Below are 8,174 nucleotides of genomic sequence, written 5' to 3'. Positions count from 1 at the left end.
AGTTTTGAGATAATTTAATTCTATTGAATAATATTCTCTTTCCATATATTTTGGGTTTGATTTGCTACTATATTTTAAAGAGGCAAATGTTATTCTCTTCATTTGGTTTTAGGTTCAGAGTAATATTGGACTCCAGGAATGAGGTGTGTTGTGCTGCATCCTCCTTTTGTAAATTAGTTTTGCAGGATTTTTATTATTTCATTCTTACATGTTTGATAAAATTATTTTTAAAAAGCAATGTAGACATTCTTCTTGGGTAAGTTTGGAAAGCAGTTTCTATAGCTAATATAAGGCCATCTCTTTTGAACCAATTGTAGTAATTTGTGTTTTTCTTAAGGAATATTGCCATTTTATCTAAATTGTTGTATTTAATGGAATTAAAAATAGAGCAGCTATAGAATTTGTTCCATCCTTTTTGACATTTTAAAGCTATTAATGTTTGTTCTATTTACTATAACATGAAGTGGCATAATGCTGCCTCTCTTTGCTTTCTGCTTTAAGTAGTTTGTGTCAGCTATTTTCTTGATTGGTCTAGCTGATTTTGGCAATTTCATTGTCATTTTGGAAGATAGATTTCTACCAATTCACTCAGGGAATGATTTATTGATGCTTTTGTATTTGTTTTCAACCTTCCTTCTGTAGATCAAGGCCTCTGTTCCCTAAGAGAAATAGTGTTGCTAATGTCTGGTTAGAATTTTGACAATGTCTACCATTCTCTGACCCAGCCAGCATCTATTAGGAAGCTCTTTCAGAATTCTTTTGGATTTTCTCAGCAGTTGAGAGGTTTTCTGGATCCAAAGCTTATAAAAAGCCTGGAACATACCTATGCATGTCTGTAGATTCATCAGAGACTTCATACCTAAATACTAGCCTGTCAATTTATTAAATATTTCTTTTTTTTATTGTGAACATACTGTACAGAGGGGTTACAATTACATGGGCAAGATAATGAGTACATTTCTTATCAAGCATTGCAGCCTCCTCCTTTGTTTACCCTTCACATCCCTTCCCAGCCTCTCCCCCCCCCCCCATCCCTCCCCCCCCCCCCCCCAGCCTACCAAAGTTGTAAAGTTCGTTTTCAACATGATAACTTGTACTTCTCATTGTTGCAACTGGTCCACCTGTATCCTTAAACGACTTGTTTAACTCTCTTATTAGTTTGTGTGTTGTATGGGGGTAAGGAAACTCAGTCCTGTTTCTTCTTGCTGGCAGTCGTCTCCAGATTCCAACTAGCTGTTTGTGTTAAGACCTCAGTTCTATGATGATTCAAGGAAATGGTTAATTTCCTGGTTGTTCACTCGTATATTCATTACTTAAAAGTTAGGGATGAGGCTCTTTCTGCTTTTTTTCATCTCTGAACTGTTATCTTAATTAGTATAGTCAGCTATCTTAATTTTTTTATGTCTGCATTCATGAGTACTCTCCTAATTTAGTTTAAGAATTTGAGTTTTACTAGCCCTGAGAAATAACTTGGAGCTTGGTTTTATGTAAGAATTTATAATAGAAAAATATATCTTACCTGTTTTTAGACTTAAATGTATGTCCAGGTCTTTTGAATGCTTTTGCTGTAAGAGAAAGCAACTTTTCTAATAACATTTAAGTTTGTTAAATGAGTAATATATTTTAAAAATCCAATTAATTTTTCTTTTTTTTTTTTTTACCAATTTGACATGTTTTTACTTTCTTGGCTTCATTGATGTATTAGCAAATGGTCATTAGGTTATATGATGAAGAGAAAAATACACATACATTTCTTCTACTGTACACCCCAGCTTTCTCCTTACACCATCTTTTGGCTCCCTAAGTATTTCTCAGAGGTTTTGTTTTATTCTCAGTTCTTTCAGATGGGCTCCTTTAGTTTGAGTGCTTAAACTGTATTAAACACTTGGCAGCAATTTTGACAATGTAAAAGGAATATGAGATGAGTTCAGTTTCCTTGAATTTATTTATACTAGAGTTAATCAGCAGAGATGCCTTAGTATTCCATTATAATCCCTGTTGACACTGATGGTAACTGTTTGTGACATGATTATTCTTCAGATGAGAAATTGGGTAGAATTTCAGAGCAAATAGGTGTTGTCATTCACATATTAAAGATGAGAAAATGTGATCCCCAAAGGGACTAAATGATCTAATTAATATAAAAAAAGATGATAGTTCACCATATTCTAAATCTAGAATTGTGTGTGTCAGGCTCCAGTAGCTAAGATTACAGGTATAAGTCATCAGCACACCTGTCTAAATATAGAATTCTTACATTATTAAACACTGTTGGGTAGTATTGCCCCTTCTTTGTCTGTTGTGCCATGTATTAAGTTATGCAGTTCAAGAGTAGGTTGTAAAATGTAAAATCAAATATTTTTAAGATTAGTTTAGGATTCACAAAACACTTCAAAGTAACATTGCTGTCAAATTTTGTTTGTCTGTTTATCTATTACTGTTTTTGTTTGCTTCTTTTTAAAATTAATTTTTATTTTTGTTTTTGTTTCATTTTTTTTTTGGGGGGGGGTCCGGTTGTGAGGCCTGAACTCTGGGCCTGGGCGCTGTCCCTCAGCTCTTCAGCTCAAAGCTAGCACTGTGCCACTTGAGCCACAGCGCCACTTCCAGCTTTTTTCTTTTTGCTTATGTGGTGCTGAGGAATCAAACCCAGGGCCTCACGCATGCAAGGCAAGCGCTCTACCACTGAGCTACCTTCCCAGCCCCAATTGTAAAGTTGATATATAAAGGGGTTACAGTTACATAATCAGGTATTGAGCACAGTAATTCTTTTTGAACCATATCTCCCCTTCCTTTGAGCTCTCTCAGTTTTGCCCTCATTTTCCACAGTTTTGCTCATTTTCCACATAGTGTCTGTGAGTACCACTGTTGTATCTGTTGTACCACAACTGTTCACCCTTTCTTCCACCTTTTCTGTGTGCCCTTCCATGCTCCCAAATACAAACTAACAAGACAAAAGGAAAAGAAAATAAAGGCAGCCACAATGACAACTAAAAAAATGTTTCTTGTTTACTTTACTTGGAGTTCATTTCATAAAATATTTTATATGATCATATATACATAGCTATTGAGCCTTTGTCAAACACTGCTATGCATATCTTCTTTTGGCCTTAATGAGTAAATGTCTGGAATCTTATATAATTTATTATGTCCCAGTATTTTCTTCTAAAAAATGTAATTTATATCAGGAGAAGTTGTCTGTGGCATTTATTCTTTTTTTTTTTTAATGAGAGTGGTCAAATTCTCTTTGGTTCAGCTTGGGCGCTGTCCGTGTGCTCTTCAGTTCAAGGCGAGCACTCTTACTGCTTGAGCCACAGCACCACTTCTGGCCTTCTAATGTTTTATTGGAGATAAGAGTCTCACAGACTTTCCTGCCTGGGCCGACTTTGAACTGTGATCCTCAGATCTCAGCCTCCTGAGAAGCTAGGATTACAGGTGTGAGCCACCAGCACCCGGCTCTTTGGTTCATCTTTTAGAGTACCTCTCATGGCTTTTTCCTAAAATTTCTTACAGAATGTCTGTGATACTTCAAGAAAAAGAATTAGCTGACATGCATAGCAAAAGACTTGGATGACAAGTCTCTACCTCTTAAGTAGTTAGAATTACAGGTTTAACCTACCACGACAACCTCATCTATATTTTTTGTATTGATTTCTCTACATATATCTCAACCCCTAGCTCTTAGCACATGTGCTTAATGCACATCTCTGGAAGATAAGGGGTCTGTAGTGAGTGACAGTAGATAGAGAAGCTCCCTGAATTAGAATTTCTCTTATTCTCAAATTATCTTGTCAGAAGCACTCATAGGATATTCCCAGTTATGTAAAACAGTGCCTTGCAATTGTCAACAGATAACATTTTTTAAATAAAGTTTTTAAAAATTTGATTTGATTAAGAAAATGCCAGAAGGACTGACTTTTTTATTATTTTTTTCAGTAACACATCCAAAAATTTATTGAACAGGTATGATACAAAAGTAGGAGAAGTGCAGCAATAGTAGCAAGACTGGTCCCTTCATTTCTGAACTTAAAGAGTATTGATTTATTGCCCACAGACCTCCACCAGGCCACCTGGCATCTGGCCATGGTTATGGTAAGGGACTACCCAGAGTCTGGCCTAGGCTGGAGGTCTGAGAACCAGGCCACCGGACATCAGTTTGTAGTGGTCAGAGGCTTTGGGGCTAGGCCACCTGGTGTGTTTATGTCTTGTGGAACCTTGTTTCCTGTGGTTTTGTTGCTCATCTGGACATCTCTGGGGGAATCAAAGTTCCAGGTTCCAGCTGGGCAGGTCCACAGGCCTGCTATGACTCCCCTGTGGTGGCAGTCTTGGGGGCAGTCTGGGTGGAGGTGGTGAGGAGGCATAGACAGCTTTGGGCCTAGTTCAGACATCAGACATCTAAATAATCCTGGCAGTATAGAAGTTGTAAAGTGCTCTTGTCTAAAATTGGATAAAAGATAGAGTCAGGCCAGTTTAGTTTCACCTGACCCTCCCCCACCCCCCAGCCTTCCTCCAACTGAAGGTGTTCAAAGGTTAGTGGTAATACTTTGTTAAACAAGTAAGCTGTGGAGAAATGAGGCCTAGCTAAAGTGCTTTAACAGTTTTGCCTTAAATCTTGGTCATCTGTAAGAGATTCTGTATATGTGTGTGTGTGTGTGTGTGTGTGTGTGTGTGTGTGTGTGTGTGTGTATGTGAACATGTTCAAGATAAAAACTCTCAGCATGCTGTAGAAAAATTGGGTGGGTTTAAGCTTAAATCACAAAGGTAATTGGGTAAGTTTAAGCTTAAACTCCAAAAAAGGTCATTATATTTGGGTATTACCAAATTTCTAAAAGGATTATTACATTGTTTTAAAGAGGAACTTTAGTTAAAAAAATCCTTTTTTTGGGGGGGGGTGAGATGGGAAGGGTTGGGAAAGGGAAACAAAGGAGGAGGCAACAATGTTTGATAAGAAATGTACTTATTACCTTGCCCATGTAATTGTAACCCCTCTGTATGGTATTTTCACAATAAAAAATATTCTACTTTTTTAAAAAAAAGTCTTTTAAGGATTTTTTAAAATTCAATTTAATAATAAAGAGTAGGTTTGGAAAAGGGATTTAAAAAGGTGTCCTTAAAGTTGTTAGTGCTATAATGAAGAGTTATATGGCTTAGCAAAAATGTAAATTTCTTGAGGACTAAATTTGGGGCTAAGTATCAGAATTTTGAGTATAAAGATTGGTTATCCCTGTTAAAGGTATTATCTGTTCTGTCTGGAATAGCTTTGGTTTTTATCTCAGGAAGAAATCAAGAGAAAAGGGGACATGGAAAACTTAGGATGGACCAATGGGCCTATCTTCTAGGGGGAAGGTTGATCTGTCAAAGTAAATAAAAGGAGGGCTAAAAAGAAAAATCTGTGTTGTAATTTAGTTTCGATGCTATTTTGCAATTGGATGCATTTTAGAAAAGGCAAAAAGATGCTCTGAGATTCCTTGTTTGTTAAGTCTGGATTCTTGGGTGCAGTGCCAGTGCTTGTAATTCTTGCAATAAGAAAAATCTGTCATTTGAGTTCAAAGGTTTCCTAAGAGAACTCAAACTGCAGAGGGGAAAAAAATGGCAAAATGGGTGGCTTTAAAACCAAGCTGCAGAAAAGTAAATGGGCTTTACCTGTTTCAAGATTTCTGAAGGGTAATTTAAATGCAAATGAAAAATGTGAAGTAGAGACAGATGATTTTTCCAAGTTTGTAAGATGTAACTTTGGCTCTTGGTGGGTTCCAGGTGGGACCATGCTTAGAGGCTGCTTCTAATGGATCTTCTTGTTGCTTCAATTGGAGTAAAGGGGCTTTTGATAAAGACTCATTGATCTGAGGGCAGCAGTTCAGAAGTTAGCCTGGGCAAAGAGTACTGAAAGAAGTGGAGCTGTGGTGTGGCTCAAAGAGATGAGTGCTAAAGCAAGAGAGCTTGGACAGTGTTAGGCCTGAATTCAAGTCCAGTGACAGACCAAGGAAATGCCAATGGACATTAGCCCAGTGTGAAAAAGACACTCCTGGCTTGTCTTAGCAATGATGGGCATCCAGAGGCAGTTGAAAGACACTGCTCGGATGAAAGATAGTGTCAGATTCTAGAATCACTTGTGCTTGGCCTTCAAAACTAAACAGAGCTGGGAGGTCAAGGATAAGTATTGTAAGCATGCCTATCTAATGTACATGTCTGTCTACTTTGTAACTGAGAAAGAACTTAAACACTGGCTTGTTAGTCATCTGTTAGAGTGGGTAGTAAAAAGCTAGGGTTGTCAAAAGGGGGATAGTTTAAAATCCTACCACCCTGTGTCTGTTAACTACAAACTCTAATTGACAGTAAATTTTGATCTGACACTAGCCATATAAATTCATCTCATCAGGAAAGGAAGTTTGTGGACCTGAGATTGTGCCCCTATTAAGAGCCTGCACAGGTAACAAAGGCATTATGAGAGTCAGTAAGATCAGATTCCTCAGGAAGCTAGGAAAATGCTTTTGCAAACCAGAGTGCTAAACGGGCTATACTACTGTAGCCCCAAAGGTCTGTGTAGTTGTTAAAAGTTAGTGTTGCATGTGCTTTCCAATTTGGAGTAAATATTGTTCCAAATAACATTTGATCATGACAACCCCTTGGTGAAATAGACAAAAGTTTTAGATCCCTGGCTAGATAGGGTCTATGTTCCTGAATCAGCTTGAAGAAGTTATAGAAGCTGGATCATTGCCCAACAACTCCCCTTAAGATCAAGGGACCAAAGTCATTTTTGGCAAAGATGAGTCAGGATAAATTAAAAAAAATAGACATGGGAAAATACTGGTATAGTTACAGGCCCATGCCTTCTATGTCTATCTAAGAAATCCTGGCCTTATTTTAAAATGTTGGTTAACAAAAGTTGTTACCATGGTAAATTGCCCCATACTATTGCCTAAAGCCTGTCTTGAAAACCAGTGTGCACCAGCCTGAAAAAGCCAATGTATTCAGAGAAAGCAACCAGAAAAATGTTGGGAGATTTCACTGAAGTCAGGCTCCCTGCCCCCCCTTAGGTTAATGATGCTTCCTTAAGTTTCTGTAGACTCAGTGAAAGACTTACAGGTAGCCCAGGAGGAAATGTGCAGTCAGACTGGGAGACACTGCTATGACACAACCCATCCTTTCCAACCTGGAGATTTCATTTGGGTTAAAAAAATGTGTTAAAGATGGCTTCACTCCTGCCTGGAAGGGACCTTACATTGTTTTCCTGACCCCCACCACTATGAAGGGAGAAGGGATCCCTGCCTGGCTCTATCACACCCAACTGAAGCCTGCTGATTCTGGATGAAAGACACAAGCCACTTCAGATCCACTGAAGCTCAGACTATAGAACATTGCTCTGATCCTTTGCCTTCTTCTAAGGCCTCCAAATGCAGCCTAGACCCCCCAAATCAATGCTTTGATTTCATGTACATGAAAACCAATGGGGAATGAAGGAGACTGGGTCTGTGCTTCTCCTAGATAATTAGCCCTTGATTTTCCCTGATTGTTTCCCTAGATGGTTTGTTTTTCGATTAAGTTTAAGTGTCCTCATCTGGTTTGCTTTGCACATGTATAACACTTCTGTTGGGGTTGATTCCACACACCTTGTGTGATTTGGGCCCATATAAGCTTTGTGCTAGCTGTATTTAGGAATACTGGTCTTTGAGACATGAGTCCACCAGTAAGTCCTTTGGCTCTCTACTAAAGACTCATAATTTGGCCTTTTAGGTGGTGGCTTCTCTGTTTCTCATGACTGAGTTTTTTTTACAACAGACTAAGGAAAAATAACTGACCTTAAAACTGAGTTTTGAGGATGGCTCCATCTATGTGCTGTATGAAGCCTCACCAGCAGGAGGTAGCACTCAAAACAGCTCCAACATGCAAATGGTAGACAGCAGAATCAGCTGTAAGGAGGAACTCTCTTGGGCAGAACAAGCCCTTCCAAAAACTACAGTATGATGACTGTATTGGGTTAAGATGTAGTCTATGGACAGATCATCTTATAATGGATGGATAAATTTGAATTTTTGCTTTGGGTGGGCTCCTCTTGGGGATGGATTATGGATTTAAAACCATGTCACAGCTGTGAAGATCTGGCACAAGATAAGTAACAGTGCCATAGTTTGGACAGTACCTTTCAATGATTTAATAGCCTGTGAGTCCAAGTAAAATGA

The sequence above is a fragment of the Dipodomys ordii genome, unplaced genomic scaffold (assembly GCF_000151885.1).
Source record: "Dipodomys ordii isolate 6190 unplaced genomic scaffold, Dord_2.0 Scaffold8, whole genome shotgun sequence".
NCBI lineage: Eukaryota > Metazoa > Chordata > Mammalia > Rodentia > Heteromyidae > Dipodomys > Dipodomys ordii.
The sequence above is the reverse complement of the archived record's forward strand: the minus strand, read 5'-3'. Positions refer to the sequence as shown.